Source organism: Zea mays, chromosome 8, assembly GCF_902167145.1.
Source record: "Zea mays cultivar B73 chromosome 8, Zm-B73-REFERENCE-NAM-5.0, whole genome shotgun sequence".
NCBI lineage: Eukaryota > Viridiplantae > Streptophyta > Magnoliopsida > Poales > Poaceae > Zea > Zea mays.
This window is the reverse complement of record NC_050103.1, coordinates 160,604,304-160,619,944: the sequence shown is the minus strand read 5'-3', so window position 1 is coordinate 160,619,944 and position 15,641 is coordinate 160,604,304.

Below are 15,641 nucleotides of genomic sequence, written 5' to 3'. Positions count from 1 at the left end.
GTTCGTGTTCTGGGGCTGTCCTGCCTTTGCCCCGGTACGACACCTCTGCACGGAGATCGGTGCTCCACTCATCCGGGAGGATCCGAGTGAGGATCTGCCGGTGGGCAGACGGCTCCTGTCGTCGGTGCGGAGGTGGCAGCTGGAGAAGTCCTCGTCGCCGGCGAGATCACCGCCACCATCCGCGCTCGGGGCCTCCGGCTCTTTGTACTTGTCCTCGCCCCTCGAGTGTCGGCGTGGGCGAGGGCAAGGTTGCAGCGGCGTCTGCCCTGAGGCCATCGCTACTGCAGTTCGGCCACCCGGAGCGGGGGTCGTTGTCGCTGCTGCTGGAGCGGGCGATGGCGAGCCATCCGTCAGCCTTTTGTTGCTCCGCAGGCCCCCCCAATCGTGTGGGGTTGTTGGTACCTGCGGAGGTGGAACCGGGGTTCCGTTTGTAATGGCACCTTGAATGCCGGTGTCTTGTTCATTGCGGCTGTCGGGGCCTGAACATGTATGTATTTTCGGCACGGAGCCGTGTTTTTTCCTCATTTTGAGCACTAAGACTCACCTGTCGGCTATCTGAACCACTTCACCAAGCGTGAGTCGCCTCGTGCGAAGGTGACGAGTGAGGTGTCCGTATCCCGGAGGCGTAGGAGTCCCTCGGCTCGGTCGGCCTTGCTGTCCGAGGCTTCTCTTGCTTAGTTAAAGGAAACCCTCGCCCGCTCTTCGATGAGCCGAAGCCGGAGGTAGCGGTGTCAGCACGGACAGAGGCAGAGTTGGCTCGAAATGAAGATTTGGTCGGCCGGAGCCTGGCCGGGTCGTCCACTGGTGGGACCGACGCCGGAGTCGAGTTGCTGAGGCCACAAGCTGGGCCGATGTCCTCGGGGGACAGCTGGCTGAAGCTTCGGGGTGGCCGGCCCGAGCCGTCTGCTCGAGTCGGATTCCTGGAGAAGGCCCTGGCAGCGATGGCCCGGGTGTGGTGCTGATGTCGTCCTTCGGAGTGGAGATCCTCCGACCGCGTCACCGTCCGAGGCTAGGTCGGACCTCGCCGAAGGTGTAGTTGACGCCGAGGGTGCTGCTGCTCCCTTCAACTGTCAAGATCCGAGCCTGCAGGATCGGTTTATCTTGTAGTGTGTGTATGTTTTCTGCGGCCGCCGAGGCCCAAACACACCATTGTCGTGTTGTAAAGCTGCGTTCCTTTTCTTCTCGTTTCGAGTATCTGGACTTATTTGTCGGTAACAGAATTGTTTGTCCGAGCGACAGTTACTTTTCACGGAAGGTGATGAGTGAGGTATCCGTATCCCGGAGGCGTAGGAATCCCTCGGCTCGGTCAGCCTTGCTGCTTACGCGCACTCTTACTCGTCCATAGGGTTCTGTCACCGACGCAGTCGAGAAGGTCCGAAAAATCGTTTCGGCAGAGGAGCTTTCGAGCGTGAAGACTTGTTCAGTCTGCGGAATCACCTATCCGAGCGCGAGTTACTTTTCGCAGAAGGTGATGAGTGAGGTATCCGTATCCCGGAGGCGTAGGAGTCCCTGGCTCGGTCAGCCTTGGCTGCTTACGTGTACTCCGTCGTTTTCAGGATCCACTTTCGAAGTAGTCAAAAAGCACGAAAGACATTCTGGCAGAAAAGATCTTTTTCCAAGGAAAATTTTGACGCAGAGGGGGTTCCCCCCTTTTTAGCCCCCGAGGGAGGGTCGGGCTTTGCCGAGGCAAGGCTGACCCTTCCTTGATGACTAGACTTTGTGTGTGAACGAGGTGTATGAACGACTTGAAAGCATCTTAAGGGTAGAAGCGACGTAGCTGTCGGATGTTCCAAGCGTAGCTGTAGACCTCGCCTTGACTGTTGGCCAGCTTGTACGTCCCGGGCTTCAGAACTTTGGCAATGACGAACGGCCCTTCCCAGGGAGGCATGAGCTTGTGCCGCCCTCGGGCGTCTTGTCGCAGCCGAAGCAACAGGTCGCCCACCTGGAGGTCTCGGGACCGAACCCCTCGGGCGTGGTAGCGACGCAGGGACTGCTGGTACCGCGCCGAGTGTAGTAAGGCCATGTCCCGAGCCTCTTCCAGCTGGTCCAGTGAGCCTTCTCGATTAGCTTGATCGCTTTGGTCGGCGTAGGCCCTCGTCCTCGGGGAACCGTATTCTAAGTCTGTGGGCAAGATGGCCTCGGCCCCATAGACTAGAAAGAACGGTGTGAAGCCCGTGGCTCGGCTCGGCGTTGTCCTTAGACTCCAGACCACCGAGGGGAGTTCCTTCATCCACCGCTTGCCGAACTTGTTGAGGTCGTTGTAGATCCGAGGCTTGAGTCCTTGTAGAATCATGTCGTTGGCACGCTCTACTTGCCCATTCGTCATGGGGTGAGCCACGACGGCCCAGTCCACTCGAATGTGGTGATCCTCGCAGAAGTCCAGGAACTTTCTGCCGGTGAACTGGGTGCCGTTGTCGGTGATGATGGAGTTCGGGACCCCAAAGCGATGGATGATGTTGGTGAAGAACGCCACCGCCTGTTCGGACCTGATGTTGTTTAGGGGTCGGACCTCGATCCACTTGGAGAATTTGTCGATGGCGACCAACAGGTGCGTGTAGCCCCCGGGTGCCTTCTGCAAGGGGTCGACTAGGTCCAGACCCCACATAGCAAACAACCAGGTGATGGGTATGGTCTGTAGGGCCTGAGCGGGCAGGTGGGTCTGCCTGGCGTAGAACTGACACCCTTCGCAGGTGCGAACAATTCTAGTGGCGTCGGCCACCACCGTCGGCCAGTAGAAACCTTGTCGGAAGGCGTTTCCAACAAGGGCTCGAGGTGCTGCGTGATGGCCGCAAGCCCCCGAGTGTATCTCTTGTAGGAGCTCCTGGCCTTCGGCGATGGAAATGCATCGCTGGAGGATGCCCGAGGGGCTGCGGTGGTAGAGCTCCTTCCCGTCTCCCAGCAAGACGAACGACTTGGCGCGCCGCGCCAACCGCCGAGCTTCGGCTCGGTCGAGGGGTAGCTCTCCTCGATGGAGATATTGCAGGTACGGGGTCTGCTAGTTTCGATTAGGCGTGACCCCGCTCCGCTCCTCCTCGATGCGTAGTGCCTCACCCTCGGGGGCCGAGGGTACCTTGGGCCGAGCCGAGGGTGCCTCGGGCTAGGCCGAGGCCTTCTCGGGCTCGGGCGTGTCGTCGGTCTTGACGGAGGGTTGATGCAGGTCTCGGGGGAAGACGTCCGGGGGAACCATTGTTCACCCCGAGGCTATTTTAGCCAGCTCGTCCGCAGTCTCGTTGTAGCGTCGGGCGATGTGGTTGAGCTCGAGCCCGTAGAACTTGTCGTCCAGGCGCTGAACCTCATCGCAGTAGGCTTCCATCTTCGGGTCGCGGCAGTGGGAGTTCTTCATGACTTGGTCGATGACGAGCTGCGAGTCACCGTGAGCGTCGAGGCGTCGGACCCCTAGCTCGATGGCGATGCGCAACCCATTGACCAGAGCCTCGTACTCAGCCACATTGTTGGACGCCGGGAAGTGGAGGCGTAGCACGTAGCGTAGGTGCTTTTCGAGGGGCGAGATGAAGAGCAGGCCTGCGCCTGCTCCTGTCTTCATCAGCGACCCGTCGAAGAACATGGTCCAGAGTTCCGGTTGGATCGGAGCCGTTGGGAGCTGGGTGTCGACCCATTCCGCCAAGACCTGGGACTTGATGGCCTTCCGAGGGGCGAACAAGATCGTCTCGCCCATGATTTCCACCGCCCACTTTGCAATTCTACCCGAGGCCTCTCGGCACTGGATGATCTCCCCCAGGGGGAAGGATGACACCACAGTTACCGGATGAGACTCGAAATAGTGTCGCAACTTCCGCCGTGTTAGGATCACCGCGTACAACAGCTTCTGAATTTGTGGGTAGCGGATCTTGGTCTCGGACAGTACCTCACTGATGAAGTAGATTGGCCTCTGGACGGGCAATGCATGCCCCTCTTCTCGTCTCTCAACCACAATCGCGGCGCTAACCACCTGAGTGGTCGCGGCGACGTAGATCAAGAGGGCTTCTCCGGCAGCAGGGGGCACCAAGATGGGCGCGTTCGTGAGGAGCGCCTTCAGGTTCCCGAGGGCTTCCTCGGCCTCAGGGGTCCAAGTGAAGCACTCGGCCTTCCTTAAGAGGCGGTACAGAGGCAGGCCTCTTTCGCCGAGGCGCGAGATGAAACGGCTCAGAGCCGCAAGGCATCCCGTGACTCTCTGTACGCCTTTCAAGTCCTTGATGGGCCCCATGCTGGTGATGGCCGTGATCTTCTCCGGGTGGGCCTCGATGCCCCGCTCGGAAACGATGAACCCCAAGAGCATGCCTCGGGGAACCCCGAAGACACACTTCTCGGGATTGAGCTTCACGCCTTTCGCCTTGAGACATCGGAATGTCGCTTCAAGGTCGGAAAGGAGGTCAGAGGCTTTCCTCGTCTTGACTACGATGTCATCGACGTAGGCCTCGACCGTTCGGCCAATGTGTTCGCTGAACACGTGGTTCATGCACCGTTGGTACGTTGCACCCGCATTCCTCAATCCAAACGGCATGGTAACATAGCAGTACATGCCGAAGGGTGTGATGAAAGAAGTCGCGAGCTGGTCGGACTCTTTCATCCTGATCTGGTGATACCCCGAGTAGGCATCAAGGAAAGACAGGGTTTTGCACCCAGCAGTGGAATCCACGATTTGATCAATGCGAGGCAGAGGGTAGGGAACTTTCGGACATGCTTTGTTTAGACCAGTGTAGTCTACACACATCCACCATTTCCCTCCTTTCTTTCTCACAAGCACAGGGTTGGCAAGCCATTCAGGATGGAATACCTCTTTGATGAACCATGCCGCCATTAGCTTGTGGATCTCCTCGCCTATGGCTCTGCGCTTTTCTTCATCGAATCGGCGTAGAGGCTGCTTCACGGGTCGGGCTCTAGGTCGGATATCCAGCGAGTGCTCGGCGACATCCCTCGGTATGCCGGGCATGTCCGAGGGACTCCACGTGAAAACGTCGGCGTTTGCGCGGAGAAAGTCGACGAGCACTGCTTCCTATTTGGGATCGAGCTCGGAGCCGATCCGGATCTGCTTGGAGGCGTTGTTGCTGGGGTCGAGAGGGACGGATTTAACCGTCTCCGCTGGCTCGAAGTTGCCGGCGTGGCGCTTCACGCCTGGCGCCCCCTTAGAGAGGCTCTCCAGGTCGGCGATGAGGGCCTCGGACTCCGTGAGGGCCTCGGCGTACTCCATGCACTCCATGTCGCATTCATACGCGTGTCAGTACGTGGGGACGACGGTGATGACTCCGTTGGGGCCCGACATCTTGAGCTTGAGGTAGGTGTAGTTGGGGACGGCCATGAACTTGGCGTAGCATGGCCTCCCCAGCACTGTGTGGTAGGTTCCTCGGAACCCGACCACCTCGAACGTGAGGGTCTCCCATCGGAAGTTGGAGGGCGTCCCAAAGCAGACGGGTAGATCGAGTCGTCCGAGGGGCTGGAAGCGCTTCCCGGGGACGATCCCGTGGAAAGGCGCAGCGCCTGCCCGGACCGAGGACAGATCGATCCGTAGGAGCCCGAGGGTCTCGGCGTAGATGATGTTGAGGCTGCTGCCTTCGTCCATGAGGACCTTGGTGAGCCTGACGTTGCCGATGACGGGGTCGACAACGAGCGGGTATTTCCCCGGGCTCGACACGCGGTCGGGGTGGTCGTCTTGGTCGAAGGTGATGGGCTTGTCGGACCAGTCTAGGTAGACTGGCGCCGCCACCTTTACCGAACAGACCTCCCGACACTCTTGCTTGCGGTGCCGAGCCGAGGCATTCGCCACTTGCCCACCATAGATCATGAAGCAGTCGTGGACCTCGGGGAACTCTCCTGCCTGGTGATCTTCCTTCTTATCGTCGTCGCGAGCCCTGCCACCCTCCGCGGGTGGCCCGGCCTTGTGAAAGTGGCGCCGAAGCATGGCGCACTCCTCAAGGGTGTGCTTGACGGGCCCCTGATGATAGGGGCACGGCTCCTTGAGCATCTTGTCGAAAAGGTTGGCACCTCCGGGAGGTTTCCGAGGGTTTTTGTACTTGGCGGCGACGACAAGGTCCGCGTCGGCGGCGTCGCGTTTCGCTTGCGACTTCTTCTTGCCCTTCTTCTTGGTGCCACGCTGAGTTGACGCCTCAGGGACATCTTCCGGTGGGCGGCCCTGGGGCTGCTTGTCCTTCCGGAAGATGGCCTCAACCGCCTCCTGGCCAGAGGCGAACTTGGTGGCGATGTCCATTAGCTTGCTCGCCCTGGTGGGGGTCTTGCGACCCAGCTTGCCCACCAGGTCGCAGCAGGTGGTGCCTGCGAGGAACGCGCCGATGACATCCGAATCGGTGATGTTGGGCAGCTCGGTGCGCTGCTTCGAGAATCGTCGGATGTAGTCCCAAAGAGACTCTCCCGGCTGCTGGCGGCAGCTTCGGAGATCCTAGGAGTTTCCAGGGCGCACGTACGTGCCCTGGAAATTGCCGGTGAAGGCTTGGACCAGGTCGTCCCAGTTGGAGATCTGCCCCGGAGGCAGGTGCTCCAGCCAGGCGCGAGCGGTGTCGGAAAGGAACAGGGGGAGGTTGCGGATGATGAGGTTGTCATCGTCCGTTCCACCTAGGTGGCAGGCCAGCCAATATTCCGCGAGCCACAGTTCTGGTCTCGTCTCCCCCGAGTACTTTGTGATAGTAGTTGGGGTTCGGAACCGGGTCGGGAACGGCGCCCGCCGTATGGCGCGGCAGAAAGCCTGCGGACCGGGTGGTTCGGGCGAGGGACTCTGATCCTCCCCTCTGTCGTAGAGTCCCCCACGCCTGGGGGGTAGCCTCGGCGCACCCTCTCGTCGAGGTAGGCCCGACGGTTGCGGTGATGGTGCTCGTTGCCGAGGCGACCCGGGGCCGCAGGCGCTGTGTTGCGCGTGCGCCCGGTGTGGACCGAGGCTTCCCGCATGAATCGGGAAGTCGCGGCGCGATGTTCCGAGGGGTACCCCTGCCTTCTGGAGGCGGAGCTTTCAGCCCGTTGGACCGCGGCGTCCTCCAGGAGATTCTTGAGCTCTCCCTGGATACGCCGCCCCTCGGTGGTAGATGGCTCCGGCATCGCACGGAGAAGTATTGCCGCTGCAGCCAGGTTCTGGCCGACCCCACTGGAAACTGGTGGCGGCCTTACCCTGACATCGTCGGCGACACGGTGCTGGATGCCCTGGGTAGATGACGCACTTCTCCGGCCAGAGGTTGGCCCGCCCATTCCTGCCCATTGTCCCGGCGGAACGGCTCAAGTGTTCCTGCTCCCTCGTCGAGCCTGGCCTGCATCTCGCGGATTCGCTCGAGCTGTGGGCCATGACCCCCCGCCGGGACGGGGACCACAGCTAGCTCCCGAAGGATGTCAACGCGAGGCACAGGCCTAGGGAGGTCACCGTTCTCCGGCAGACCAAGATGGTTGCCTTCGTCGGGACCCCCTAGATAGACGTGGAAACATTCACGACTTGGGTCGCAGTCCTCGTCGCCGAGGTTGCGGCTACCGTCGGAACAGTCGGAAAGGCAGTAGTCGCACGCGGTCATAAAGTCCCGCATGGCACTGGGGTTACCAAGTCCAGAGAAATCCCAACTAATGTCGGGCTCGTCATCTCCCTCGGACCCCGAGGGCCCGTAGGTCGAGACGGCCGTCAACCGGTCCCAGGGTGACCGCATACGATACCCGAGAGGGTTTGGACTCGCCTCTATGAGAGCGTCCACAAAAGCGAAGTCGCTTGGTGGGTCGAGGCCGAATCCAAAAGGCACGAGATGGGAATCGGTCGGTACCTCTTGGTCGACGGGCGGTGATGAAGTCATTTCAGGGGCTGACTGCACCGTCGTCTCAGGTACGAGGGTGACGCCCAGCAAGTCCTTTGCGAGCGCGCTGGCGTCGTCCGTTTGCTTGGGGTTGGCGTGTTGCGGGGAGACGGCGCTCGTCTTCGTCTCAGACGCGAGGTCGATGCCCGACGTGCCCCCCGTTAGGGCGCCGGCGCCGTCGACTCGCTCGACAGCCGACGAGGTGCCGCCTCCTGCTTGGCCTTGGTTGCCCCGCCTCCTCCTCCGTCGGCGGGGGAGGGGACGGGACAAGCCCGAATGTTGTTCTTCCACCACGTGGGGAAGACGTCGTCGATTCCGCCACCGGCGGGTGGGTTGTCGGCCGCCATTGTCGCTGTTGCGCGGCGGGGGAAGGAGTATCATGTCTAGCTGCCGTCGCGAGACATGAACTTAAGACTCCCGAAACGGAGCACCGTCCCGGGCTGGAAAGGTTGCTGGAGACTGCCCATCTGGAGCTTGATGGGAAGCTGTTCGTCAACACGCAGTAGGCCCCTACCTGGCGCGCCAACTGTCGGCGTTTTGAACCCGGGGGGTCCCTGGACCGACGAGTAAATTGTCGCCGCGTGCCCCAGCCCAGATGGGTCGGCGCGAGACGGAGCGCAAAGGGGGGAAGAAGCCGGATGAAGGTAGGCGTGATAGGTGAAACCCGCGGCCTTCGTGTTTGTCCCGTGCCCAGGTTGGGTGCGCTTGCAGTAGGGGGTTACAAGCGTCCACGCGGGAGGGAGCGAGCGGCCTTACGCGAGCGCTGTCCCGTCCTTCTCCACGCGGCCAACCCTCTGTAAGAGGGCCCTGGTCCTTCCTTTTATAGGCGTAAGGAGAGGATCCAGGTGTATAATGGGGAGTGTAGCAGTGTGCTAACGTGTCTAGCGGAGGAGAGCTAGTTCCCTAAGTACATGCCATCGTGGCAGCCGGAGAGGTTTTGGCACCCGGTTCGTGTGGTGTCGTGGCCATCAGAGGAGCGCTGGAGCCTGGCAGAAGGACAGCTGTTGGGGCTGTCGAGTCCTTGCTGACGTCCTCTTGCTTCCGTAAGGGGGCTGAGAGCAGCTGTCGTCATAGAGCGTGTGGGGCGCCATCATTACTTGTTTTAGCAGAGCGAGCCAGATGGGACGCCGGTCTTGTTCCCCGTAGCCTGAGCCAGCTTGGGGTAGGGTAATGATGGCGCCTCCTATGACGTGGTCGGTCCGAGCCCTGGGTTGGGCGAGGTGGAGGCTCCTCCGAGGTCAAGGTCGAGTCTGTTTTCCAAGGCCTAGGTCGAGTCCGAGCCCCTGGGTCGGGCGAGGCGGAGACCGTCAGCTGAGGCCAGGGCCGAGTCCGAGCCCTGGGGTCAGGCGAACCGGAGTTCGTCGTCTTCTGCGGCTGAGCCCGAGTCTGAGCCCTGGGGTCGGGCGAAGCGGAGTTCGTCGTCTTCCGGGGCTGAGCTCGAGTCCGAGCCCTGGGGTCGGGCGAAGCGGAGTTCGTAGTCTTCCGGGGCTGAGCACGAGTCCGAGCCCTGGGGTCGGGCGAAGCGGAGTTCATCGTCTTCCGGGGCTGAGCCCGAGTCCGAGCCCTGGGGTCGGGCGAAGCGGAGTTCGTCGTCTTCTGGAGCTGAGCCCGAGTCCGAGCCCTGAGGCCGGACTTGGCTGCTGTCAGCCTCACTCTGTCGAGTGGCACAGGAGTCAGAGCGGCGCAGGCGGTGTTGTCCTCTTGTCAGGTCGGTCAGTGGAGCGGCGAAGTGACTACGGTCGCTTCGGCTCTGTCGTCTGGAGGGCGCGCGTCAGGATAAAGGTGTCAGGCCACCTTTGCATTAAATGCCCCTGCGATTCGGTCGGTTGGCGTGGCGATTTGGCCAAGGTTGCTTCTTGGTGAAGACTAGGCCTCGGGTGAGCCGAAGGTGTGTCCGTTGCTGGAGGGGGTCCTCGGGCGAGAAGTAAATCCTCCGGGGTCGGCTGCCCTTGCCCGAGGCTGGGCTCGGGCAAGGCGTGATCGCGTCCCTCGAATGGACCGATCCTTGACTTAATCGTACCCATCAGGCCTTTGCAGCTTTGTGCTGATGGGGGTTACCAGCTGAGATTTAGGAGTCTTGAGGGTACCCCTAATTATGGTCCCCGACAATCATATTCTTGGATTTCTGGTGGAGACGATTTCTTGGTCAAAAATCCGTAGGTGTTAGCCTTCGGTATTATTGAAAATGGTCGTTCATGGCTATTTTCGACAAAAATGGGGGTTGTGTGGCCATTGATCATCGACCAGAGGCTCGTACACCTCACCCCACATATGTTTCCTTGCCATAGATCAAATTCTTGGATTTCTGGTGGAGACCATTTCTTGGTCAAAAATCCGTAGGTGTTAGCCTTCGGTATTATTGTAAATGGTCGTTCATGGCTATTTTCGACAAAAATTGGGGTTGTGTGGCCATTGATCATCGACATATGTTTCCTTGCCATAGACCACATTCTTGGATTTCTGGTGGAGACCATTTGTTGGTAAACAATCCGTAGGTGTTAGCCTTTGGTATTATTGAAAATGGTCGTTCATGGCTATTTTCATCAAAAATGGGGGTTGTGTGGCCATTTATCATCAAACAGAGGCTTGTACAACTCACCCCACATATGTTTCCTTGCCATAGATCACATTCTTGGATTTCTGGTGGAGACCATTTCTTGGTCAAAAATTCGTACGTGTTAGCCTTCGGTATTATTGAAAATGGTCGTTCATGGCTATTTTCGACAAAATCGGGGGTTGTGTGGCCATTGATCATCGACCATAGGCTCGTACACCTCACCCACATATGTTTCCTTGCCGTAGATCACATTCTTGGATTTCTGGTGGATACCATTTCTTGGTCAAAAATCTGTACGTGTTAGCCTTCGGTATTATTGAAAATGGTCGTTCATGGCTATTTTCAACAAAATAGAGGTTCTGTGGCCATTGATCATCGACCAGAGGCTCATACACCTCACCCACATATGTTTCCTTGCCATAGATCACATTCTTGGATTTCTGGTGGAGACCATTTCTTGGGCAAAAATCCGAATGTGTTAGTCTTCGGTATTATTGAAAATGGTTATTCATGGCTATTTTCGACAAAAATGGGGGTTGTGTGGCCATTTATCTTCAACCAGAGGCTCATACACCTCACTACACATATGTTTTCTTGCCATAGATCACATTCTTGGTTCTATGGTGGAGACTAGTTCTTGGTCAAAAATCCATAGGTGTTTGCCTTCAGTGTCATTGAAAATAGTCGTTCATGGCTATTTTCGACAAAAATGGGGGTTGTGTGGCCAATGATAATTGACCAGAGGCTCGTACACCTCACCCCACATATGTTTCCTTGCCATAGATCACATTCTTGGATTTCTGGTGGAGACCATTTCTTGGTCAAAAATCCGTAGGTGTTAGCCTTCGGTATTATTGAAAATGGTCGTTCATGGCTATTTTCGACAAAAATGGGGGTTGTGTGGCCATTGATAATCGACCAGAGGCTCGTACACCTCACCCCACATATGTTTCCTTGCCATAGATCACATTCTTGGATTTCTGGTGGAGACCATTTCTTGGTCAAAAATCCGTAGGTGTTAGCCTTCGGTATTATTGAAAATGGTCGTTCATGGCTATTTTCGACAAAAATGGGGGTTGTGTGGCCATTGATCATCGACCAGAGGCTCATACACCTCACCCCACATATGTTTTATTGCCATAGATCAAAATCTTGGATTTCTCGTGGAGACCATTTCTTGGTCAAAAATCCGTACGTGTTAGCCTTCGGTATTATTGAAAATGGTCGTTCATGGCTATTTTCGACAAAAATGGGGGTTGTGTGGCCATTGATCATCGACCAGAGGCTCGTACACCTCACCCCACATATGTTTCCTTGCCATAGATCAAAATCTTGGATTTCTGGTGGGGACCATTTCTTGGTCAAAAATCCGTAGGTGTTAGCCTTCGGTATTATTGTAAATGGTCGTTCATGGCTATTTTCGACAAAAATTGGGGTTGTGTGGCCATTGATCATCGACCAAAGGCTCATACACCTCACCCCACATATGTTTCCTTGCCATAGACCACATTCTTGGATTTCTGGTGGAGACCATTTGTTGGTCAAAAATCCGTAGGTGTTAGCCTTCGGTATTATTGAAAATGATCGTTCATGGCTATTTTCATCAAAAATGGGGGTTGTGTGGCCATTTATCATCAAACAGAGGCTTGTACACCTCACCCCACATATGTTTCCTTGCCATAGATCACATTCTTGGATTTCTGGTGGAGACCATTTCTTGGTCAAAAATTCGTACGTGTTAGCCTTAGGTATTATTGAAAATGGTCGTTCATGGCTATTTTCGACAAAATCGGAGGTTGTGTGGCCATTGATCATCGACCAGAGGCTCGTACACCTCACCCACATATGTTTCCTTGCCATAGATCACATTCTTGGATTTCTAGTGAAGACCATTTCTTGGTCAAAAATCTGTACGTGTTAGCCTTCGGTATTATTGAAAATGGTTATTCATGGCTATTTTCGACAAAAATGGGGGTTGTGTGGCCATTTATCTTCAACCAGAGGCTCATACACCTCACTACACATATGTTTTCTTGCCATAGATCACATTCTTGGATCTATGGTGGAGACTAGTTCTTGGTCAAAAATCCATAGGTGTTTGCCTTCAGTGTCATTGAAAATAGTCGTTCATGGCTATTTTCGACAAAAATGGGGGTTGTGTGGCCATTGATAATCGACCAGAGGCTCGTACACCTCACCCCACATATGTTTCCATGCCATAGATCACATTCTTGGATTTCTGGTGGAGACCATTTCTTGGTCAAAAATCTGTAGGTGTTAGCCTTCGGTATTATTGAAAATGGTCGTTCATGGCTATTTTCGACAAAAATGGGGGTTGTGTGGCCATTGATCATCGACCAGAGGCTCGTACACCTCACCCCACATATGTTTTATTGCCATAGATCAAAATCTTGGATTTCTCGTGGAGACCATTTCTTGGTCAAAAATCCGTAGGTGTTAGCCTTCGGTATTATTGAAAATGGTCGTTCATGGCTATTTTCGACAAAAATGGGGGTTGTGTGGCCATTGATCATCGACCAGAGGCTCGTACACCTCACCCGACATATAATTCCTTGCCATAGATCATATTCTTGGATTTCTGGTGGAGACGATTTCTTGGTCAAAAATCCGTAGGTGTTAGCCTTCGGTATTATTGAAAATGGTCGTTCATGGCTATTTTGATCAAAAATTGGGGTTGTATGGCCATTTATCATCGACCAGAGGCTCGTACACCTCACCCTACATATGATTCTTGCCATAGATCACATTCTTGGATTTCTGGTGGAGACCATTTCTTGGTCAAAAATTCGTACGTGTTAGCCTTCGGTATTATTGAAAATGGTCGTTCATGGCTATTTTTGACAAAATGGTGGTTGTGTGGCCATTGATCATCGACCAGAGGCTCGTACACCTCACCCCACATATGTTTCCTTGCCATAGATCACATTCTTGGATTTCTGGTGGAGACCATTTCTTGGGCAAAAATCCGAATGTGTTAGCCTTCGGTATTTTTGAAAATGGTCATTCATGGCTATTTTCGACAAAAATGGGGGTTGTGTGGCCATTGATCTTCGACCAGAGGCTCATACACCTCACTACACATATGTTTCCTTGCCATAGATCACATTCTTGGATTTATGGTGGAGACCATTTCTTGGTAAAAATCCATAGGTGTTAGCGTTCAGTGTCATTGAAAATGGTCGTTCATGGCTATTTTCGACAAAAATGGGGGTTGTGTGGCCTTTGATCATCGACCAGAGGCTCGTACACCTCACCGCACATATGTTTCCTTGCCAAAGATCACATTCTTGGATTTATGGTGGATACCATTTCTTGGTCAAAAATTCGTAGGTGATAGCCTTCAGTATTATTGAAAATGGTCGTCCATGGCTATTTTCGACAAAATGGGGGTTGTGTGGCCATTGATCATCGACAAGAGGCTCGTACACCTCACCCCACATATGTTTCGTTGCCATAGATCACATTCTTGGATTTATGGTGGAGAGCATTTCTTGGTCAAAAATCCGTAGGTGTTAGCCTTCGGTATTATTGAAAATGGTCGTTCATGGCTATTTTCGACAAAAATGGGGGTTGTGTGGCCATTGATCATCAACCATTGGCTCGTACACCTCACCCTACATATGTTTCCTTGCTATAGATCACATTATTGGATTTTTGGTGGAGACCCTTTCTTGGTCAAAAATCCGTAGGTGTTAGCCTTCGGTATTACTGAAAATGGTCGTTCATGGCTATTTTCGACAAAAATGGGGGTTGTGTTGCCAATGATCATCGACCAGAGGCTCGTACAACTCACCCCACATATGTTTCCTTGCCATAGATCACATTCTTGGATTTCTGGTGGAGACCATTTCTTCGTAAAAAATCTGTATGTGTTATCCTTCGGTACTACTGAAAATGGTCGTTCATGGCTATTTTCGACAAAAATGGGGGTTGTGTGGCCATTGATCATCGACCAAAGGCTCGTACACCTCACCCCACATATGTTTCCTTGCCATAGATCACATTCTTGGATTTCTCGTGGAAACCATTTCTTGGTCAAAAATCCGTACGTATTATGCTTCGGTATTATTGAAAATGGTCGTTCATGGCTATTTTCGACAAAAATGGGGGTTGTGTGGCCATTGATCATCGACCAAAGGCTCGTACACCTCACCCCGCATATGTTTCCTTGCCATATATCACATTCTTGGATTTCTGGTGAAGACAATTTCTTGGTCAAAAATCCGTAGGTGTTAGCCTTCTGAATTATTGAAAATGGTCGTTCATGGCTTTTTTCGACAAAAATGGGGGTTGTGTGGCCATTGATCATCGACCAGAGGCTCGTACTCCCCACCCCACATATGTTTCCTTACCATAGATCATATTCTTGGATTTCTGGTGCAGACCATTTCTTGGTCAAAAATCCGTAGGTGTTAGCCTTCATTGTCCTTGAAAATTGTCGTTCATGGCTATTTTCGACAAAAATGGGGGTTGTGTGGCCATTGATCATCGACCAGAGGCACGAACACTTCACCCCAAATATGTTTTCTTGCCATAGATCACATTCTTGGATTTCTGGTGGAGACCATTTCTTGGTCAAAAATTCGTAGGTGTTAGCCTTCGGTATTATTGAAAATGGTCGTTCATAGCTATTTTTGACAAAAATGGGGTTGTGTGGCCATTTATCATCGACCAGAGGTTCGTACACCTCACCCCACATATGTTTCCTTGCCATTGATCATATTCTTGGATTTCTGGTGCAGACCATTTCTTGGTCAAATATCCATAGGTGTTAGCCTTCGGTATTATTGAAAATGGTCGTTCATGGCTATTTTCGACAAAAATGGGGGCTGTGTGGCCATTGATCATCGACCAAAAGCTCATACACCTCACCCCACATATGTTTCGTTGCCATAGATCATATTCTTCGATTTATGGTGGAGACCATTTCTTGGTCAAAAATCCGTAGGTGTTAGCCTTCAGTGTCCTTGAAAATCGTCGTTCATGGCTATTTTCGACAAAAATGGGGGTTGTGTGGCCATTGATCATCGACAAGAGGCTCGAACACTTCACCCCACATATGTTTTCTTGCCATAGATCACATTCTTGGATTTCTGGTGGAGACCATTTCTTGGTCAAAAATCCGTAGGTGCTATCCTTCGGTATTTTTGAAACTGGTCGTTCATGGCTATTTTCGACAAAAATGGTGGTTGTGTTCGCAATTGATCATCGACCAGAGGCTCGTACACCTCACCCCACATATGTGTCCTTGCCATAGATCGTGTTCTTGGATTTCTAGTGGAGACCATTTC